The sequence below is a fragment of the Euleptes europaea genome, chromosome 1 (genome assembly GCF_029931775.1).
Source record: "Euleptes europaea isolate rEulEur1 chromosome 1, rEulEur1.hap1, whole genome shotgun sequence".
Lineage (NCBI taxonomy): Eukaryota > Metazoa > Chordata > Lepidosauria > Squamata > Sphaerodactylidae > Euleptes > Euleptes europaea.
This window is the reverse complement of record NC_079312.1, coordinates 76,327,562-76,350,991: the sequence shown is the minus strand read 5'-3', so window position 1 is coordinate 76,350,991 and position 23,430 is coordinate 76,327,562. Positions and strand designations below refer to the sequence as shown.

Sequence of the window (23,430 nt, the reverse complement as noted above, 5' to 3'; positions counted from 1 at the left end):
AGATTTTCTCTTCCAGTACTATGCCTTTCCTACTAGTAGTGCAGCTTTGGGCTATCACCTGGACTCTGAGTAACCATCTGTAGTGTTCTTTTACAAGCAAGGGCTTTGTTCTTTAAAACAACTTGACCTTTCCTTTGGAATATGAACAATCTCATCAGAGAACAAGGGGACAGACAGAAACATGATCCGCCCTGCATTTGAGTTCTCTCTGTGTGTATGTCTGTACACTCAATTGAGATCCTCCTTTGAGCCTATTTAAAGATCTCTGTGTCCGGGGGAAGGAGGTTCAAGCCAATGCCTTTGAAAAATAGTGTCTTTGAGCCCTTATAAGTGGGTTTGATTTCCTGTTGTTACTATACAATCTTAAAAAATATGGAAAAGTTCTGCCTTTGCCAATGAACATGGAGGGTGGCGGTGGTGGGTTTTTTTCACTGTGTCACCTGACTGCAAAGTTTTGAGGCTTTGACAAAAACAGCAGTAATAAATAATAACTCATAAATCATAAGACTTGGAGCTGAAGGAAGTTGGGAAAGAATAGAATGGCAAAGACATCCAAAGAGATGGGAATACCTGGGTAGTGTGCGTGTGTGGGGTAATAGTGGGAGCCTCAGGAAATGAGAGAGGAGGCAGGGCTGACTATTACATATGTGCAGTTTGGATAAAGTAGGCCAGGACTCTGGAGAAGAGTCTGCAAATATCTCAAGGACATTAGGCCCAGGAAAAGGGAAAACAAGTTGAATAGAACAAGGAAGGAGCTGCTTTTGGGGAGAAGCCCAGGGTACTGGTGAAAGCCTTGAGGGGGGAAACGGGCCTTTCCAAAGAAGGCGCTGCAAGCAATCTGATTTGAAATTGTGGGGGAAAGTTGCCCATTTACTGGGGAAGGTATCATATAATTCCCTGGGCTATTAATATCAAGGTGCATTAATTTGGTCATTGTTTCTACAGCTGTGAGGATAACTGAGGATGAATGAAAAATTTTCAGACTGCACTGGGGAAGGAGAGGGCTATGAAATGTAATGGTTTTGTCCAGTGTGCTTCTTTACTGACCATCCTTCAAATAGCCCCAACATTTCTGACAGATGTAGCTCTCTGTTGTGAGCTATTGCCATACTGTAACCATAAGCTGTATTTCCAGCCACAATTGCTATAATGCAATTACCATTCCTGAGCCGGCCTGCATGCCCAGGGACAGTGGGATTAGTGCTGAATGGATAAGCATTATTAAGCACGGTATGTAGCAGAAATGTTTGTGTATGTTCACTTCCAGTCTGCTGGGGGCTCCTTCTGAAACAAGTCCGAAGAATCCTGGTCCTGCCTACATCCAGAGCCAATTTTCATGACTGCCCTGTGTACAGATGACAGACACGTTTTCAATCAGTCTACTGTGGCTATTTGCTACGGTGGTTTAGACTGAAGCAGTTCTGTGACTGGCCCCTTAGGCTGGTGGTACTTCCACTAGAAATGAACGTCCTCATTGAAAGTCAGTGAAATCTGTTTTGTTTTTTTTAAAAAAAAAGTAAAATCATAATTACATTGTTGCCTTGGACTGTCATCGCTCTCTGTGTGTTTCGTGTTCTCATCTTCACTCACCCTTTCTTATTCTTGTAGTCCACCTGTCTTTGCTGACATCATAATCAGCCATTGCATTTGCATTATGGCACAGTGATCTGCTAACAGCTGGAAAGTTACATTAATGAGGCCGACACCATCTTCTTTTAACTGCTCTCACTGAAAACCACATGCGTGGATTGTTGCTCTCTTTCACTTATCTGTGCATGGGTTTCAGGGCGATGTAAAGGATTCTTAAATCCAAATGTTCATTTTATTTCAACATAATTAGCCTGGTTAAGGGAAATTGGACTGACCCCTCTCTGGTTAGCTTCCATCAGCTGAACTGTTCTAGGTTGGAGTGTTTTTTTTTTAATTTCCTGTTGCGGCTTGCTGTTTTGGATGGAGCTGATATTTTAATTTACATTTTACAATGTATTTAATTTTTTTATTTGGTTTCAATTATGGTTTCTTCAGAATGCTTTTTGTTGCCTTGAATATCTGGGTAGTGAAAGAGGCTGCCAAATGTTATAAATAAAAGAAGAATTCATATTTGCTTTTATTCACTTAGCTCTTGGATCACTTTGTCTTTGAATATTGCTCTGTAAACCTAAGAGGACTGGAACAGATTGTTTCTAACAAACAAGACAAAACTTTATGGACTGTTTTGAGCTTCAGAACATGCTTGTGATAAAGCCATGAGAGTTAGCAACTTTTAGGGCAAATATCAAATCACCTGACCTTTCTCCTTTACTTACAATAAGATTACAAAGCTCTTGTGTGCTGAGAGTTTGTTCATTCTCTTGCTCACACCACTATTTCAGTTTCTCCCAGTTAGTGAGAATTAACCTCCAGCCTTCCCTGAAAGCCAGCTGGGATACCAGAGCTGTAAACTGAGCTCTCTTTAATCAGCTTTTTTCCTGAGTCGATAATTTCTATGTCTTTATGTGTCTGTTTTTGCAGTGAGGTGGCGGATGAAGAGAATGGGGTGGGGGAGAGCATGGCGAGGAAAGAGGGAAACATGAGGAGGAAGAGTTAATGAGTATGGGCTGTTAACATGGCCCAGGCCACCAACTCTGCCAATAAAACTGCAGCCGGGGCTTAAAGAAAGGTGAGAGATTTAATGCACCTAACACCTTCTTCTTCTTGGCCCACGTACCACTTGGCAGATTAACCAGCAGGAACAGGTCATAATTCCATATTTGAGCAGGAAGGAAAGAAATTGGGGACAGGAAATGGGGGGTCCAAGGCATGTAGGGTTCCAGACTGAGGATTCAAGTCTTGTGACAGAATGGACTATTATGTGGATATGGGGACATCAGTGAGAATTATGGGATTAGCCCATATTTTGAATGATAGTGGTACAATGGGATACTTTTTAAAAGGTGAGTTTCAGTGTGTCCACTGTGGGGCCTTATTGTGAGCTCCATAACAATGGAAAGGGGACACTTTGTGTGGACGTGTGACAATATGTGCCTCAATCAGTTGTAGCTCTTGGATCCATGTTTAGTGCATGTCTGCAGGCACACCTCTGTGTCAAATACAGCAGCTAGAGTGATGGCCTAGGATCTGGGCAACTCAGGTTCAAATCCCCACTCAGGCAATGGAAGCTTACTGGATGACCTTGGGTCAGTTAAATGTTCTCAGCTTAACCTACTTAACAGGGTTGTTGTGAAGAAAAAATGGAGGAGAAGATAATGATGTAAGCCACTTAGGTCCCCGTTGGGGAGAAAGGCAGGATATGAAGGAAGAACAATAACTGAAAATATTATTCGCTGCAGGGGCATTAAGTGAGCATGATATAACCTCAACTTTGCATGGTTTGCACCAGTTCTTGGGGTTCTCAGATCTTACTGCAGCTGTTGCACCTTTTGAGCACTGGGCCTTATATGCCAGCCCAGAAGGAAGGGGCTGTGCCTCAGTGGTAAAGCACATGCTTTGCGTGCTGAAGGTCCCAGGTTCCGACCCAGAAACCTTCAATTTGAAGAACAACAGGATATTCTGGGGAGCTTCTGCCAGTCAGAGAAGTTGGTACTGGACTAGATGGGCCAATGGTCTGACTCAGTATAAGACAGCTTCTTATTTTCACTGCTTAGCTCTGTTGCTCACCATGGCCTATAGGCCCCACTAGAGTTGCCACCAGATTTACTTCAGGTTGGACATTTGACCTGAAACAAATCCATGGGGCAGGGAACAGAGCCTGCTAAATTCAGCCAGACATCTAGATAATTTCAGTATTGGCATTTGTGGAGAATTTGGGAGCTGCTGTCCTACACCTGCTGGTGCTGAGGGGTGCAACACAGTTTCAGCACCATAGTCCTTCAGCTATTGTATATGAAATAGAAGTGGAAATGAAGCCTCCTCTCAAACTCCTGTGAGTTATTATCACTGTTTTATCAGTTCTACTAGAGACCAAAAGGTGCTCAGCACTAGGGGGTGTTTTGATACATGTCTGTGTGTGTGTTGAGTGCCATCAAGTCACTTCTGACTCGTGGCAACCCTATGAATCAGTGTCCTCCAAAACGTCCTATTGTCAAAAGCCCTGCTCTTGATACTAGTGCTGATTCCTCAATTCCAGCATCAGATGTTCAACTGCTCACAATATTGGAACTTGACCTGGTGATCTTCTAGTGCTTTATTGGCAACTTCATAAAGAGAACATTGACATGACAGTGACAAAGGGGTGTTATGGAGTGCATTTTTATTCTTCAAGATAAATTGTAATAATTCAACACTGTTTCAGGAAAGCATGTGTGGTGCAATACCAAACATTTGGCACTGAGATTATATAACATTGGATTAGATCGATTTTGGCATGCCCAGCAAGGCAGCTCCTGTTGGAGCTAGGGGATCATCAGTTGATGAGGTTGTGTTTGCCAGGTCACTCTGACAGGGCAGTGCTGCCAAGAGAGAAGCTTTCCTGGACTGTTTCCAAAGGTGGTGGTGGTGGGGAGAAGCAGCAGCAAATGGGCTGGAGGTATGATTGCCACATCTTCTTCTGTGGCAGGAGAACTCCTGTCATCCATCTGCCTGCTGACGCTGCTGCTACTCAGCAGGACAGTGGGAGGGAATTGGGGAGGGAGACATTGTGCTGATGGTGCAACATCAATTCCAGTGCAAACCTAGACGTGACCTCACCATGTCAGTGTGACATTCTAGGATGCCCCCAAAACTCTATGGTAAGCCCATAGAGTTTGGTGGGATATTAGAATATCAAGCCAGAAGTGATGTTGCACCATCAACATGACATCATTATCTCTGTCTCCTCTCCCTGTCCCTCTCCCAGTGGTTGCCAGATGCAACAAGAATCTTACCTTTCCCCCTTCATAGCTGTGTTGCAGATCATGTGTGAACTAACAAAATGCTTAAGGAAGTGGGAAGAGCAGAATTTAGGGTTAAGGTTAGCAGGACATAGCTCTGCCCTGCTCCCAGGATTGGCTGCAGGTAGAGCTTCCAGACACATGCTCTGCCTGCAGCTACCCTGTTCCTCCTTTAAGTCAAAGCAAAAGAGGAAAGTCCCAGGTGTTCCCCATATGATTCTCAGGAGCCCCCCACAAATCAGTGGCAATTTTTGTTCCACCTAGGGGGAAATTCCTATGCAAAACCAGTCTTGGATAAGCAAATGGATAGAGGTGCTGAATCTCTGCACAGGCAATACAACAATGCAGCACCCAGAGAACTATGAACAGCTTCCCCATTTACTTCCTGCTGCAGCCAGTCCCAAGCCTATTGTTCCGCATACATCAATGTTTATGCCTACACTCAGTGGGAACACCCAGCCTATTGCTGCTGAATCGTAATTAGAACCTCTCATCTGCTGTTCTCTAGCAGCTCTTTATTAGCCTCAATGGCATTGCATGGAAATGGCTGTGTGACCAGCGTATACATAATTATGCCACATGCTTGGAAAGCACAATTTTCTATGGCTCAGGGAGCTCGTTCCCACCTAAGAGTATTAAGATCCATCCCACTGCAAATGCCACAATTCTCTATCAAGTTAAAATTGTGTGTGTTGGGAATGTGGATTATGAGTTTGGCAAATATGAAGGGTGCTGGCTAGATGCCACTGGAGAAGGGCAGGACCTTTCCATTCCTCCAAGCAGTAGAACTTCTCTCCCCCGCCCCCAAGGGAGCCCTGGTAATCCCAGTGTTCTAGAACAGTGGCCTTGCCTGGGTACCCTCCCTCCCCCTCTGCCCCTTTCCACTAACTCCACACAAACAGCCGTTTCTGCTGGAAATCATTTCTCCCTCGGTGTTACTTTTCCACTGCCTAGAACTGATATATGTACAAAAATCTTCCAAAGTTAGAAATGCAATGCTATGACATGATGTGTTGTAGTTCTCAATTGTAGCCCTGTCAAAAAACCCTCTGCTCTACTTCCCACCCTCAAGGCTGGGATGGAAACATGGCCCCAGGAGGGAAATGAGCAGCAATGGAAAAATGATAGCAGCAGCATCCTGAGACCTCCATTTGCAGCCAACCCTGGTTTCCCAAGGAAGGGTGAGGTGGGGGAAGAATATCTATTTATATCAGCTGGGTTTTGCTGGTGACTTCTTAGATACACAGGCATTATTGTTCAGGATGCCACTCAGAAAAAAGTAGGTTATTATTCTTAATCACGTTCTCAGTAAGTATACTTTCCTTGTATTGATGTGTGAACAACCTATTGCTTTGCTGACATGGATGGCTGGGTTTGGTTGACAGAACCATATCAATCTATACTTGCCATATGTACTACATAGGGTGGCAGAGAAGAAGGCTGATCTTGTTTCTTTGCTACTTCTTGAATATGATCTACTTCCATTCTTGGTGATAAAACTGAACAGAGTGATAATTTTTAAAAGACATGGTGCGGCTACATTTGTATTGTGGCTTACACCCAATGTGCTTCATTATGTGTGAACCACTATTTTAAGCCTGTACTGGGAAATCTCTTCGCATGTAAGACTACAGCAGAACACTTGCAGTAAATCTGTATACTTGGTGGATGTAGGAATAACCTTTCTCCTTTCCATCTAACATGTAGAAGATTTGTAGGGTGTGCCCAGATACAGACTTCCATGATGCTCTCCTTTAGCATGCTTAGGTAGTGAAAGAACACTCTGTTCTCCTTATTCTACAGGGAGGTCGAGTTTCCTTCCCATTTCTGATGTGAAGTGTTTACAGGGCCATGACTGATACCTTATTGTAAAAATACCAACAGCAAGGGGTATAACACTGCTGTTTCGCTGTTATTGTTATAACTCCTGTCACTTTTATGGCTATGAGACTTCACATGGGAAATTACCTAAACAATGTTACTGATAGTTATAATAAACATTCAAGGGCTGAATTTTGAGATTCAAACCTAAGCAGAGCTCATCTGCAGATTAACATGAAATGGTAAACTTTGCTAGACATGAATGTTAGTCATTTAATATTGGAATTGTGAAACAGAATCAACTGTAAAAGATTGCATTGCTCTGGGGGGAAAAGGGGGAGAATGGGCTGCAATTCTAAGCATGCTTATGAAGAGGCAAGTCCCACTTGACTCTGGAAGACTTCCATGTTAACATATTTAGGAATGAGCTGGTAAAACCTAAAATATTTTACTTTAATAAAACTTTTGAAAATATATTTAAATTGATTAGTCTTGCTTGTTTTTTTTTTTAAACCATGGCATCTGCTTTTACTTCTAGAGGATTGTGAGTAAGGCACAGTGAATCTTTGTAGGTGGGAATCAAATGGAATAAAGACTCCATCAGCCTACCAGTAATTTGGATTCTCTTATCAGGATGGGGTGGGGGAAGAGGGAGGGGAAGCTTGAAAAATAGGCTTCCTGTGATCTATCTCTCTTTTCCCGTATCCTCTATGTGGGGAGTTTCCATACCCTACATAGAAAAAACGAGTTCTTGTTAATTTTCTGTGAGATTCTGGCAACCAGCCTATTAAGCGCCTTTGATAATCCAAGCTTTAGCTCTTTGCTGCTTGCCTACTCATAGGAAGTGTCCCCAGAAGACCTTTCAATAGGTTGGCCTTTGATCCACTCCTCCGTGGAATTCTCCAATGAAGAATGTTAGTATTGTGGATTAATATTCCTGTTTGTCTTGCTAAGGGTAGGAAGTAGGGGGGTGTTAATTTAGGCAAAGTGCCTCATCATCAGAATTCTTTATGTATGTGCTTCATGTTCTTCGACAAGGATATTTTAGGTGATCACCTAACATGCATTCTGCATGGATGTTAAGTGATATAGTCTCATTGTGCGTGCCTTGATATAGTCTCATTGTGCGTGCCTTGATATACGAGATCAGCATTACCCTTCTGTGTCATGTACTCTCCTTTTGTGCCCTGACTAGGAGGAAAGGGAAAAAATGAGGGTATTTATCTGAGACTTTGCATTGTTCTGGCTGCTTTCACAGAGAAATATGGCTCCAGATTGCCATCTAAACTGGCGTTGGATTTTTTGAGAGTAACCAGAAGACATCAGCCTCCACTCTCCACTTTCTAGTGTTTCTCCTTTACTGGTTTGATGTGATCTTTTTGGAAAGATTGTAGTCAAAGCACTTTTGCATGTCATGTGAATGGGAAGGTCATTTTTTTTTTAAGGTCTCATCCACAAGTGAATCATTTTCCTTGCCTTAGTACCCACATCTGCCATTTTTCTCTGCACCACTGGAGGGCTTCATTGGGGGATTTTTCAAAAACCAGTGCTTGGTATATTGCTATCTATATATCTAATACTACAGTATGGACCCCATCTACGGATATCTGAACCCACAGATGGGGGCCACATAGGGTTGCCAACCTCCAGGTATTAACTGGAGATCTCCTGCTATTACAACTGATCTCCAGCAGTTAGAGATCAATTCACCTGGAGAAAATGGCCACTTTGCCAATGGGACTCTATGGCATTGAAGTCCCTCCCCTCCCCAAACCCTGCCCCCATAGGCTCTGCCCCAAAACTTCCCACTGGTGGCAAAGAGGGACCTGGCAACCCTACAATGGCACTAAAAGATTTTCCTGCAAATTTGGTGGACTCCTCAGGTTTGCAGAAAAATCTGACATCTTTAAAAAATGCACTTTTTTTGGGGGGGGGGGTTAAATTCCACCTCAAATAAAAAACTACAAAGAGAATCACTTACTGTGATTCTGCAGCAGCGGCAGCCATGAGGAGCTGCTCTAAGCCTGGCTGTGGAGGCAGCCATTGGGAGCCACTCTCGGCTCAGCCATGGTGGTGACAGATACTGGGAGCCATTCCAGGCCCAGCATCTGAGGATGCCAGGAGCCACTGTGTGCCTGGATGCTGTGGACATTGGGAGCTGCCCTGGGCCTATGGCTGTTGAAAAAAAATTCGCTAAAATTCAGATTCGGCAAACTTTGGCCCGTTTTTATTTGGGAAATGCTGAAGTACGAACTCCCCCTATTCGGATTCGTGGAATTCTGCATGAAATTCGGTGTTCCTGAATAAATTCGGCCGAATAAAGATATTTAAAGCACATTCGCTGCTTTCCACTGCTCCGGGGGGGGGGCATTTTTGGAGGTAGAGGTCCCGAACTTTCAGTGTAGCTTGAGGGGACCCTCCTTGCAAGAACCCCCAAGTATGATGCGGATTGGGTCAGGGGGTCCCAAGTTATGGGGTCTGGAAGGGGTCCCCCCCATTGGAATGAATAGAATAGACCTTTTGGAGTTTGCAAACCATGCTCCAGTCCCAGCCATGGCTCTCAGACACTGCTGCTGCTGTGGCTGGCCTCAGACATGAGTAGTGGGCCCTGGAGCCATGCCAAACTCGGTTATTTGGGGAGATGGGATCCTCCTTTGAGTCTTGCATGTCCCCCACACTTCTAGCATTCTAGTGTTGTAACAGTCTATCTACTGTCTCCTCTGAAGTCCCAGCTTTAATTTTTAAGTAAGTTTCTTTAAAGAAAAGGTAGAAAATATGGTCTATCTAAGCCACCCAGAAAGTTCGTGACAGAGATGAGATCTGAACCAGTGACTTTCCAGGTCATAGTCCATTCTCTTAGACACTTTGCTGCACTAACTCCCAAGAAGCACATGTCTGTGATGTTGCATGGAAACATAATGCTGCATAGGAAACAGTTATACTTGAATACCCATCAGTGGTTTGTCCCTAGGGTTGCCAGGTTCCTCTTCACCACTGGTGGGAGGCTTTTGGAGCGGAGCCTGAAGAGGAAGGGGAGGGACTTCAATGCCATAGAGTCCAATTGGCAAAGCAGCCATTTTCTCCAGGTGAACGGATCTCTATCGGCTGGAGATAAGTTGTAATAGCAAGAGATCTCCAGCTACTACCTGGAGGTTGGCAACCCTATTTGTCTTATGTCTTGTGTGCCTCTTGTGAGCAGGAAGCCAGTCATTCAATGTGTTGTTTGGATGTGTCAAAATTAATTCGAAGCTGAACTATTTATGACTTTCATGCATAATTAGACTTTCTCACCATTAGCATTGACCCCCCCCCCCCCATCAGCCATCTGCCACTGCCCCCAATTTTTAAAAGGGCACATAGTAAAATGAAGGGTTTTTTTTCAGTTTGGAGTATAGACTTACAACAATGGGGCAATATTCTTTGTTGCCCTGGAAAAGAAGCATTCTAGGGTCCACATCCTTTTTAGAAATTGCTTGAACATTAAGTTCCACAACATGAGCCATGTTAACTGTGTTGAAACTCGTATAAATATTACATAGTTGCCACTGTAATCAAGAATATTCTAACAACTATGTTTTAAAAACAGAAAATAGCTAGTGGTTCCCAAACATTGCCGAATAAAGCTGAGAGCTTAGGGAGAGGTTTGGACAGGGCTCTTGCTGATTAGAATCAAGCCCTTGGGTGTGTTGTTCAGTCCCATCCAGCTCACTGTAGTAATGTGCACATAGGTAACTTTCACCCAAATTCAGATCTGCTTAGAATTGAACCTGATTCATTTCCAAACTGTAGGTAAAGTTTAGCCAGTTTTGCCAGGGTAGGACTGAGGCTGTGTGCACAGCTTTTTGTTTCTTTTATGTGTTTTCAAACCTGAAAGTACTGTAATTCTATGCCTGCAAAAACTTGTCAATCTGCATGTTATTTGGTTCATTCAAAGCAGTTGGGAAGTGCCAGTTTTGTATGATCTGTTGCTGGGGAACAAAGTCTTCAAAGTATGAAAGCAAAACAAGGGGTGATCTAAGATGGATTTTCCAAGTGGGAAGGAGAATGTCAGTGAGGAAGAGAGACAGTGTTACAGCATATGATTTGCATCCATAAGGTCTAGGTTCATTTCTACTTAAAAGAAGCTCTGTTTTGCACAGTTGAGAAAGACCTCAGTGGTAGACCAAGTGCTTTGCACACCAGTGTTTCCTGGCTCAAACCTGGGCAACTCCAGCTAAAATGATTTCAGGCAGAAGGGCTAGGAAAGATTCCAACCTGAGACCTGGAAAAGCAGCTTCCAGATTATGCCCTACTGAGCTAGACAGATCACTGATGTGACTCTATAGACCAGGGGTATCAAGTTGGTTGATGGTTCCCCCCCTCCACTAGCGGGAGGTTTTGGGGGCGGAGGTGGGGCACAGATTGCATGCATGCAGCCAAGCTAACGTAATCATGTCACTTCCATGTTACACCTGGAAGCGCCACATCACGACGGGCCTTTTACAACTCAGTGATAAAAGGCCTGTTGCAATGTGGCGCTTCCAGGTGTAAACCAGAACTCACGTGATCACGTTGGTGTGGCCGCATACGCACGTGATCCTCACTCCTGAGCTGGGTGCTGGATTGGTGGGCAATTGCCCACCAATCCATGTGACCTGGCAACCCTAGGTATCAAAAATAAGGCCCAAGGGCTGGATCCGGCCCCTTGAGAGTTCTTATCCGTCCCGTGAGCTAGCTGAGGCAGCTACCCCACCAATCTCAATCTGGGCTGGCAAGGCATGGCTTGGCCCAACCAAATGATATTTATGTTATATCTGGCCCTTGTGGCAACTGAATTCAACAACCCTGCTATAAACAGTCACTTCATCTCCAAATGGTAACATGGTTAACTGGCTATGAATCATAAACCTGGGGTTGTGCTAACTTTTTGTGTCCCAATGTGAAGTTGAAATTTACAATGAAGCTTCCATTGTTTTGACCAAACTACAGTAAGACAGTGGGAGATATCCGTTCATTTGTTATAAATAGCAGCTAAGGATAAAAATCACAGTTTACAGTGCAATCCTAAACAGATCTACACACTTCTCAGGTCATTGAGGTCATTGGGTATAGAAGGATGTAACTCTGCTTAAGAATACACTGTTAACCTTTTCCCTCAGTATACATTTCAACAGCCCCTAGAGCTGCTTTTTGCCCCATTGGGGGAAACATGTAGGCAACTCCCGCTATGGCAAACAGCAATTTGGTAGGAGCATTTATGGTTGAAAAGACAGAACACAGAAAAGAGTTAAACCTCCCTCTCCCCATGCTGTAGATCCACATAGGGAATCCTGTAGGTGTAATTTACAAATAAAAATGCTCAGAAGATCTAGTCATGGATCTCCAAATGTCTTTTTTAGCCCATTGAAAACCAGAGCCTAAGAGTCCTTCGTTGGCTTCTCTAGTTGGGTAGAATGCATGTTATCTCTCTGTTCAGAAAGATCCGCTCTCACTTATTGTCACTGCAGAACCAGGGGAACTAGCCACTAGGAAAGGATGTCTTGGAAAATCAATAATGCAGTGACAGGAATGGTTTAAAGTGCTGAAAGGGGATCGATCACAACTGCTGTGGGAATGAGCTGTTAACATTAAGTAGGACTTTGTTTGCCTCACTGTGCAAATTATTCACTGCTCCAGTATCCACCTATGCATCAGTTGAAGTGAAATTGCATCAAAACGTGACTATGGCAGAATCCCTACATAGAAGGGGAAAACAACTGGCCCCAGGGACTGAGAACTGGAGATGGAACCTTTCACCTTCAGGTCAATAGGGCAGAGAGTCATTACCGGCAATGGGGTTTGGGGCTTCAGCACAGCAAGTTGGTGGTCTTAAATTAACCTGGCTCCTAATGTGTTATAGCCTCTCTCTCTCTTTTTTCAGGGATATCCCAAAGAACATGATGTGAACTGAAATAATGTATAATGTTTCTTCCTTATTCCCAGTAATGTTTGGCCAGCTTAAGGGATAGCAAGAAGGAAGCAGCTACCGGCATGCACCTACATTCTTGTTAAGTCCTACAGGCTCTTAAATGCCAGGGCACCCCCAAGGAATTTTAAATGTCCATTGTATTTATTTATGTATTCATTTGTTTAATTCTATTTCATACCCTCCCGTCCCTAGAGGATTATGGCAGATAATATTTAAACCTGGTAAAAAACTAGTAAGGTAAAATGTTTTGATTTTTTTTTTATAGTAAAAGCAGATTAAAATACCCTGTATTTGAAATGAAACCAGCCTGAACACATTGCTGGGTCAGAGCTTGACAAGCCTCTAGGAGATGTAAGTTGTGGGCAAGTATCTGACAATACCCTTCTAAGCTGAGTTATGCTCTTCTAAAGACACTGATGTCAGCAGAAGGGTGTAACTCTGCTTAGGGTGGTGCTGGCAGACTGCCTCTGTATGTGTCTTTGCAGTCTGGATTTGGTTCACAGACAGTATAATCAAAAAGATATTTTAGGTGATCATAACATAACATAAAGAAGAAGGTAGACATCAAGGTGGCCAAGTTCTTTGTGCTAACAACATAACACATGAAGACAGCAAACATGTATTCTGAAAGACATTTCTACTGATATAAAAGACATGCACATGTACTAAGGAAGCAAGGGCTGGCCAAGGTTACTTACTGTATGTCCATGGCTTTAGAATCATATGGTTATCTTCTCCCTAAAAAGTGTAAAGTGACCCTTATTTATTATCCATTTTCTTTTCCATGTATAACACCTGAGAGCTCTGGGTTCAAATCCCAAATCACAGATTTATTGAGCAGTTGTCTGCCTCACAACCTCAGGTGTGTGTTTTTGTGTTAAGTGCCGTCAAGTCGCTTCTGACTCATGGCGACCCTACAAATCAGTGTCCTCCAAAACATCCTATAGTTAACAGCCTTGCTCAGTTCTTGCAAACTGAGGGCTGTTGCTTCCTTTATAGAACCAATCCGTCTCTCTTCCTGTTGCCTTCAACTTTTCCTAGCATGATTGTCTTTTCCAGCAACTCCCGTCTTCTCATAATGTGACCAAAGTACAATAACCTCAGTTTAGTCATTATAGCTTCTTGGGACAGTTCAGGCTTGATTTGATCTATAACCTACTTATTTTTTTGCGGGGGTGGGGGGCGTTGGTGGTCCATGGTATCCGACACCACCATACTTCAAAGGAATCTACTCTCTTCCTGTCAGCTTTTTTCATTGTCCAGCTTTCACAACCTCAGGTGCATGTCTATAAAATAGAAATAGCATTCACTTTATGGACCTGTTACTCATCCCGGAGTGTAAAAATATAGTAAGCTATCCATTTAATAAATAAAAACAATGTAGTTAGCCTTTGGGAATTACATATACTTTTGGGGAGCAAGAAATTTTACTTATGGGTATAATTTTCTTATGGGTATAATTTACTTATGGGTATAAAGTTGAGAGAAAGAAAGATGAAAAATGGTCAGGAGAAAATGTGATAGTAAAAGGAAGAATGCAAGTCAAAGAGAAGTTTTAAAGCTGAAGATGCTGTATCAAGAATAAAAGTAAAAATTTCCCATATCGTAATGAAGGCATTCACAGTATGACCACCAGAAGACCAACGTGGTGTAGTGGTTGAGTGCAGTGGTTTGGAGCGATGGACTCTGATCTAGAGAACCGAGTTTGATTCTCCACTCCTCCACATGAGCGGTGGAGGCTAATCTGGTGAACTGGATTTGTTTCCCCGCTCCTACACATGAGGCCAGCTGGGTGACCTTAGAGTCACAGTTCTAAGAGCTCTCTCAGCCCCACCTACCTCACAGGGTGTCTGTTGTGGGGAGGGGAAGGGAAAGTGATTGTAAGCCGGTTTGAGTCTTCCTTAAGGGTAGAGAAATCCGGCATATAAAATCAACTCTTCTACCAAATAGATGCATAGTGCCATGCTAAACAGAGTTTTACCTTCCTAAGCCCCTTGGCTTTAAGGACCTTAAGATGTAGCTCTGGTTAGGATGGCACATATGGACAGATTATCAACAGTGCTGCATATATGACACAGCACTACCTACACTTTGCAAGGCCAAGAGGGTTCTGAAGAACCATTGACTAAAGAGGTAGCAGTGCTTAATTTTGGTGCATGAAACATGCCCAAAAGAAATAATAATAATAATATAAGTATGAGCATAGCAAAGCTGTCAAAGATAGGACATTTTGGAGGACTTTCATTCATAGGGTCGCCATGAGTTGGAAGCGACTTGATGGCACTTAACACACACACACAAGAATGAGCATCCCTGTCCTTTGATTGGCCTCTTTCTCCTTAACTGGCTACAGTAGGTTCCAGTTCTCCCAACTATTATTGTCAGCCCTTCAGGACCTCAGTGCGTACACAGGAACACATGAAGCTGTCTTATACTGAATCAGACCCTTGGTCCATCAAGGTCAGTATTGCCTACTCAGTCTGGCAGGGACTCTTCAGGATCTCAGGCTGAGTTCCTTTACATCACCTACTGCCTAGTCCTTTTTAATGGAAATGCTGGGGATTGAACCTGGGATCTTTTGCATGCCAAGCAGATGTTCTACTACTGAGCCATGCCCCCTCCTTTGTAGGTAGGAGCAGGTGTTAATCACCCTGTCCCTGAGGTCATCTGGAAGTGACAATCAAGAGCTGAAAAGCAGCATAATCCCATTACTAACTCCCAAAGACATCCAGTCGCCAAAAGGCCTCACCTAATGCAAGATACACTAACTGCTAAGTCTATTCCCTTTATCTACTAAGCTTGTTATCCCGTCTAGCAAATAAATTGAGTTTAAACTGAAAGGGACAAATCCTGGACAAGTAGCCTTCTTAGTCTACTGCAGCAAAAACAGCAAAGTCCTAAAGAATGGAAGGGTTAACATTTGACAGCAGTTATGTGCTTAAGCACAAACTGTTTATTATTCCCTTAATTGTTCCTAATGAACTGCAAACATTGATGGAGATTCCTAATGTTGCTCTAGGTGTTATGCTTATCTTTTTCTATTCTTTTGGGGCCTTTGTGGAGCCTTTACAAATAACTATCAGTGCTCTGCTTAATCATCTGTAGCACTATAAACCAGTATTAAAATGTTTGGCTTGACTGTATTTTTCATTTGTAGTGTTGCTTAACTTGATTCTTTCGATTTGTTTTGTTGCCATTTAGCTTTCCTAGTAATACAGTTCTCTGGATGGGCTTTATATGTCTATATATACATTTTTGTTATTCATGGAGGCTGTGAGACATGGGAAAAATCAGTTTTTAAACACTCGGGTTATTCAACATCTGTACAAGTTGTTTATTTTCCATTGGAACCAACGTGTCACTCTGCAATCGATCATGCAAACTTAGTAAAGCAATAAGACTGGGGGAAGAGAAGCTTTAGGAATTCTACAAAGCATCTCCTGGCATACCTTTTTTTGGAAAATGCAAACTAGATCTTCTTGATTGGTATAACTTGTAAACATTTGTTTCAAAACAAAGGAATCTCTCCCATCCTTCAGGGTTCCATATAGACAACTGTGCATTTAAAATTATCTCAATTATCTCTACTTCGTTTATTGGTTGGTGACAAAAGTTCTTTTAAAAGGAAAAAGAAAAGATAAAGGGGGGTTGTCTCAAGATAAATAATTCTAAAGTTTTTGATACATTTCTCACCTCCATCAGAATATAAGAAAATGTTTGGTAACAGTCCCTCACAGAGTTAAACAAGCTTATATCCATTGAAATAATGGGCCTGAGTTAGGGTTGCCAGTCACTAGGTGGTGGCTGGAGATCTCCTGAAATTACAACTGGTCTCCAGGTGGCAGAGATCAGTTCCCCTAGATAAAATGGCTGCTTGGGACGGTACACTAGGGTATTATACAACACTGATGCCCTTCCCATCTCCAAACCCCACCCTCTCCAGGCTCCACCCCCAAAACCTCCAGGTGTTTCCCAACCCAGAACTGACAACCCTGGCCTGAATGCCAGTAGAAGCCTTCCATTTCCTGACTTGAAACAAAAGTTTTCAAACACCTCCTCCTCCTCTTCTAAATGGCATAAGAATTCTATGTTTTATATTTTTATCCTGTTCTTTCACCACATAGTTCAGGGAGGCAGACATGGTTCTCTTCCCTACTTTTCCATTATATCCTCACAACAGTTCTATAAGGCAATTTACAGTGCAATCCTAAGAACATGTTCCTCAGAGTAAGCCCCATTGAATAGACCTGACCAAGATTCTGAGCAGACTTGTTCAAGGATTTTTCTCTCTCAGCTTGAGACTTAGTAACTGACCCTAGGTTGTTAAGGCCTATGAATAATGGCATGGGAATCAACCCCACTGAACACAGTGGGACTTACTTCTGAGTAAACAGGCAGAAGATTGGGCTGTAGCTGGTAAGTGAGCTATATGGCAGAATGGGGACCTGAAATACTAACCTGGTCTGACATGTTAATGATTACACCACAGTGGTGCTCGCAGGTGACTCTCAATGGATGTTAAGGTTAGAAAAATACACACAATACATATGAAGCAGTCTTATACTGAGTCCTTGTTAACATCACTATTGTTCTCTCTGACTGGCAGCAGCTCTCCAGTTTCAGGCAGAGGCCTCTCAAACTATCTACCTGATCCTCAGAGATACCAGGGATTGAACATCAGGTATTGCATCCAAGGCAGATGCTCTACCACTGAGCCACAGCCACAACATTAGGGTTGCCAGGTCCCAGTGGGAGGTTTTTGGGGTGGAGCCTGAGGAGGGCGGGGTTTGGGGAGGGACTTCAATGCCATAGAACCCAATTGCCAAAGTGGCCATTTTCTCCAGGTGATCTGATCGCTATCAGCTGGAGAGAAGTTGTAATAGCAGATCTCCAGCTATAACCTGGAGGTTGGCAACCCTACTCAATATCTGTATTACCCAGTTGGGAATCAGCTGTCTGAGAGGAGATTTCACAATTCTGCTTAACTTGTGCCCATGGTATTTTGGATCCAGATAACTGGCTGATGGGACAATTTCTTGACTACATTATTTATTGTTGGGCATATAGCATGCCAAAATAATGCTTTTGTTCCCTGACTGAAGTCTACCAAAAGAATAGAAAATAGGGGAAATATGGGTTTTTTAAATGCATAACTGTATGCCCTGTACTCTGTGGCACTGCCCAGTATTCAGCAACAATTGCCTTAATCCCCCCATGTGTATAATGAATGCTAAAATGCTGATCCTGGTAACAGCATGCACAGAAATGTTAACAAACCAGTTTTGTACTATCTGTCCATCCCTACTCTTCTACAGGCAGAATGCAGAAATGCTTGCCCTGCCCTTTGAATTAGTATCTATTCATGGGGAACAGCTGGAGTATATCTCTCACTGATTCTGAAAGGCCTTTTTAAAAAAGTTGACAGCTAAGTATTTTGGAAATGTTTGTTTATTTGAAGAGACTTTCTCTGCTTAAACTTAGGAACCAGAGTCCACAAATGCCAGGAAAAAGGACAGGCTCCAAACCAATCTACATTAGCAGAGATCGGATTTTTTTCCTGATCTCTTGGACAAAGTTAAGGGGGCTTTTGCGCATTCCCATTTCCTGCCACACAAAGAAGTGTGCATTTGGTACACAATACTCCATTTGCAGAAAACAGCGCCTCAACTTATTTTTATTAATGGTGTAAACTGGTGGTATACTGGCAAATGTAGACATGCAAGTAGTTGTGGTGCATCTCTCAGTGTTGAGAGAGAAAATAAACTGGCAAGTGCATGTGGGAAGCTGACCTGAATCAAGGGCAGGGTTAGGGTTCCCAGCTGCCTGGTAATGGTGGGCAATCGGCCGCCAATTCAAGCGGCTGTCCACTGACCCTCAGCTGGTCGGAGGGCGGAAGCAGGCCGGTGGAGGTGGGGGAGCGATTTGCGCACCCAGTGCGATGATGTCACTTATGAGTTGACACAAAGTGCTGGCATTGCACTGGGGGATGCTCTAGCACTCTCCCCAAAAAACTCTATTGAAACTATAGAGTTTTTGGGGAGAGTGCTTGAGTGTCCCTTGTGTGGTGCCAGTGCTTCCACAGCAACCCAGAAGTGATGTCATCATGCTGGGCATGCAGATTGCCGCCCCTTGCCTCTGTGAAGCTTCCACCGGTTGCCAAGTTGGCCTGGCACCTGGTGGGGAGACTTACCAGATGTGGTGGCCCTCCCTGGCAATGTAATGACATTGCCAGTGATGTGCAAATGTCATTCCTTGTGTGTCTGGAATTGATGTCAGTAAGTCAGTGGGAAATACTTTGATATTAGGGCAAAACTTTGTGGTTTAACCATGGAACCATAGAATTTTGCCCAAATGTCAGAGCATCCCCTGTTATGCGCTGATGTCACTTCTGGGTGCATGGAGAGTGACATCAGTATGTCAGGCTTCATACATAACAGCAGTGTTCCCCATAGCAATTATTTCTTTCCATTGCCACTGGGTGGCTTTTTTGTTTTAATGAATGAACGAATATTGTTATATTGCTATAACAATATGTGTAATGGAGTTCTCTGAATTCCCAGCTTTGAGTTTTGGAAAGCAGGACTCTAGCACCTTTTAGTTCTGGAGATATGGGGGGAACGTATATAGCCACAACAAAAGGGTCTAGATACTTTGTTTTAAGCTAAAGCTGAGTGTTTGGAGAACCGATTATGTGTATTGTTAAAACACATAACAATATTGAATTGCTCATTAAAAAAAAATTGAATATGCCCTTGTAGTGTGGGGGGAATGACTTCTGCCAAGAGGCCGAGGCAGGGAAACCTGCCACGTGGAAACCCTGTGATCACTGCCCTGTATTGGCAGTCCCAGCAGCAGAGGGGAAACTACACTTGCTTGTCCTTGTGTAGAAAACACCAAGGTCAAATTTCCCAGTGTAAACTATGGTCATCCTTACTAGCCTGGGGGAGAAGTAGCTGAACAAGATGGAAGGGAAAGATGCTATGTTGATTGGACTAGCAATAACATCCACTTTGCATGTATTAGAAAGAAAAGAAGTCCATTTATCTCGATTACGCAGGCTCCTCTTGGCTCCAGCAGATTTATCTGTGATGACTTCCTGGGCTGGGACACCATCGCAGAAAGATTTTCTACCTCAATTCCTGCCTTCGCCCATTTCCCAAGGGAATATCCAGTGGGAATAAATAAAGTGATACAATCTGGCCTTGAGTATTAACCCCCCCATGTCTAGATCGAAAATTGAGGGATTAGGTACTAACAGAGATAAGATGGTTTACTTTTCAAAAAACAAGAACAGAGTTTATTTAAAAGAAGAAACACAAACTTCACTGATAAATCTTCACTGGTAAATCTTCACTGATAACACGTCAGTTTTTAAACAGGAAGGAAGAAAACCACACCTTTCACAGACTGTCTTTTTATACTGTTACACTCTGGTCAAAATGTTACAATTAATCCACAGCAACCAACCATAATTAAGTAATTCTCTCACTTCACAGTTAATCTATTTATTTATTTACTTTATTCATGGCCACCTTTTTTGCTGAGACTCGAACTGCATTAAAAATTTAGCAATTCAAAAGGAACAGTGTGACAACAGTTGTGTGACACCTCAACTTCCATTTCCAGCTGAAAAAATAAAAGTGCAGTGTCTCTGCTCCCCATTTTCCCTGGCTGCTCCACTGAGTGCTCCTGAGGCATGTGAGAGTGCGGCTGGGAGTTCCCCTGCTGCTCTTAGGCAAATGGCAACCCTACCTGATGGTAAAATGAGGACAAGGAGAACCATCTATGCTGCCCTCAGCTCTTTGCAGGAAGAGCAGGAGAAAAAATATATAATTGATAGATAATAGTTAACTACAGTATTATGGCCAGTATTTTGAAGCATAGAAGAAGGAATGCCAAGATCAAGCATTTTTCCCCCTCTTGTGATTTGTCTGTTTCCATGTTGGGGATACCCAGCCATTCTGTTATTTTGTCAAATCTGGAAGACTCTGCCTCAGAGTTAGGAACATGTCAAAAAAAGAAAACAAAACTCAGTCCATCTAATATCCAAATCTGTCCCCATGGGACAAGAGTGTATGACATGTTTATCTGAAAGCCCCTTTCTTTTTTTTCCTTTCAAGGGTTTAAAGGAAATTTGGTAGGAGAAGAACCTGGGAGAAAATACTAGGAATGTCTGGGTGATTTATTGAAGGCAATTAGCCATGGAGAGTTTGTTTTCCTTAGGCAAAATAATGGTGTGTCACAGCAAGAAGTTCCTTCCTGAAGAGCTCTGGGTGGAAAGAGGAAGGCCTCAACAAACAGATTTGAATATGGGGTCCAAGTTCCTTTCAAGAAGTAGCATCCTTTTAACTTACTATGTGCTCTGCAACCATGGCTTCCTTCCTCTCCTTCTCCAGACATTTAAAAAATAGGTTGCCAGGAAAGGGGCTGCTTGAAATTGGCCATGGAAAGCAAGTTGAACTTGCATGACACTATCTAGATAAAAGCATAGCATTTCTGCCTCTTTCCTTTATTCTGCTTTGACACATCCATATTTGTATCCCGCTGGTGATGTTTCCTTTTGCGTGCAAATCAGGAATAGGGTATTTACTCAGGGTCCTGCTCTTAGTTTCACAGAGCAGGGAAACTACTCTGAGCCCGACCTGGTTGGGAAAGGACGGGGTTACATTCATTTATTAGCAAGAAGATATCGGGATAGACGGAACATGTTTTAGGACAAGGGAACTCATGCAGTCTTCAGTGTTAACTAACAATTAGAACTAACTGCGCCAGAACTTCGCCTTGTGGGACTAAACCAACAAGCATGCTCTCCTGTGTCACTGGGGGGGGGGGAGGTAGTTGTGAATTGCCTGCATTGTGCAGGGGGTTAGACTAGATTACCCTGGTGGTCCCTTCCAACTCTATGGGGTGGTGGTGGCTGATTGTTCCATTGCAATGCATACAACAAAGCAAAAACACCTTGCACCACCCATGTTTAAGGATATTTCTCACATATAAGTGTAACTATATAATGTTTCTTTAGCACTTCTTGTGTGCACAGTACTTCTTTACTGTTAAGGTTGCCAGGGGCTGTGGCTCGGTTTGTAGAGCATCTGCTTGGTATGCAGAAGGTCCCAGGTTCAATCCCTGGCATCTCTAGTTAAAGGGACTAGGCAAGTAGGTCTGTTTATGCACGGGAGGTTTTGCCTTGGATTTGCCACTCTCTAAATGCACATTTTCCCCATCTGAATTCTCAAAATTCTGCATGGGGGCTTATTGTTGAGTTTTGAGGATTTGGATGGGGGAAATGTGCATCTAGAGAGCGGCAAATCCAAGGCAAAACCTCCCGTGCATAAATGGCCTAGGTGATGTGAAAGACCTCTGCCTGAGACCCTGGAGAGCTACTGCCGGTCTGAGTAGACAATACTGACTTTGATGGACCAAGGGTCTGAGTCAGTATATTGCAGCTCATGTGTGTGTTCACCACTGGCAGGAGGTTTTGGGGCAGAGCCAGCCTGAGGAGTGCGGGATTTGGGGAGGGGAAGGACTTCAATGCCATAGAGTCCAATTGGCCAAAGCGGCCATTTTCTCCAGGTGAACTGATCTCTATCAGCCTCTAGATCAGTTGTAATATCAGGAGATCTCCAGCTAGTACCTGGAGGTTAGTACAGGAGCAAAGCTTATAAAGTATTTTTGCACTTTGTTTAAATCAGCTTCGCTCCTGTACTAATTTCCAAATCCTTTGATACTTGTACAGTGATGTCCATTTCGTTCTCCCAGTACCTGGAGGTTGGCAGCCCTATTTACTGTCCTTGGTATGCTGCATCCTCAAGATAACATAGGGTTGCCAGCTCCAGTTTGGGAAATACCTGGAGATTTTAAGGGCGAAGCCTGAGGGTGGGGTTTGGGGAGGGGAGGGACTTCAATGCCATAGAGTCCAATTGCCAAAGCGGCCATTTTCTCCAGGTGAGCTGATCTCTATCAGCTGGAGATCAGTTGTAATAGCACAAGATCTCCAGCCACCACCTGGAGGTTGGCAACCATAAGGTAACAATCAGCTTTTGAATCTGTAACCAAGTAGTTGTACTTTAGTTTGTGTTGTGGGTGGAGCTGCTTTAGAAAGCCCGTCTGGGAAAAGAACAGAAAAATGGGCTGAGGAGGCCAGAACAGAATGACTGAGTATGGGGGTTAGCCCCAAATACAAGAGCTGAACAGGGTTGTACCATAAATACTACTCAGAATATACAGGGCCTGGAAGCTCTGACCTGCGCCTTGGCATCTACTTAAACGTGCCGCTCCTCTATTGTGAAAATGTTTCTGTGTATTCCTGCAGAATCTTATGGAATGCCCAGGCTGAAGTTATGGTGTTGCAGTTGTTCGCATATTTTTTTGGGTTATCCTTTCTTGACTTGGCCTGTACTGCTGAGTTCATGTTAGCAGCATATACAGACTTTTCTTCTCTTGGGATTGTAGGCATGGGTATTTTTAAAAATTGGTGCAGACATTTGTGCTACCTTATGCTCGAAAACTTTCATTTGGTGTGCAAAAAGTGATGGGAAACTTGAAATGTCTCCTTGAGATTATACAAGGCTCAAAGCAACTACATCCTATTCTTTAGCCACAACAAAATCAACTAAAATTACTGAAGAAATTACTGAGGCAGATGAATAAATATGCGCATATATCAGTCTTTTTAAAAGGAAAAAGGCACAGATAATGAGGCAGGAGGGGTGCAACAATAGCCGCTAAGAAAGAAATTTATTCAAACATTAATCGAGGAACATTGTGGGAAGATTAGCGTCTGATTAATGAGAT

The 23,430-nt window shown here is 43.2% G+C and overlaps 1 protein-coding gene across 2 annotated transcripts in view; it reads left to right on the top strand.

Annotated features, from left to right (window-relative positions):
- The window catches only part of SEMA3F (semaphorin 3F), a 152,997-nt gene that overhangs the window by 928 nt on the left and 128,639 nt on the right, over positions 1 to 23,430 (top strand). The gene's annotated exons all lie outside the window — the stretch shown is intronic.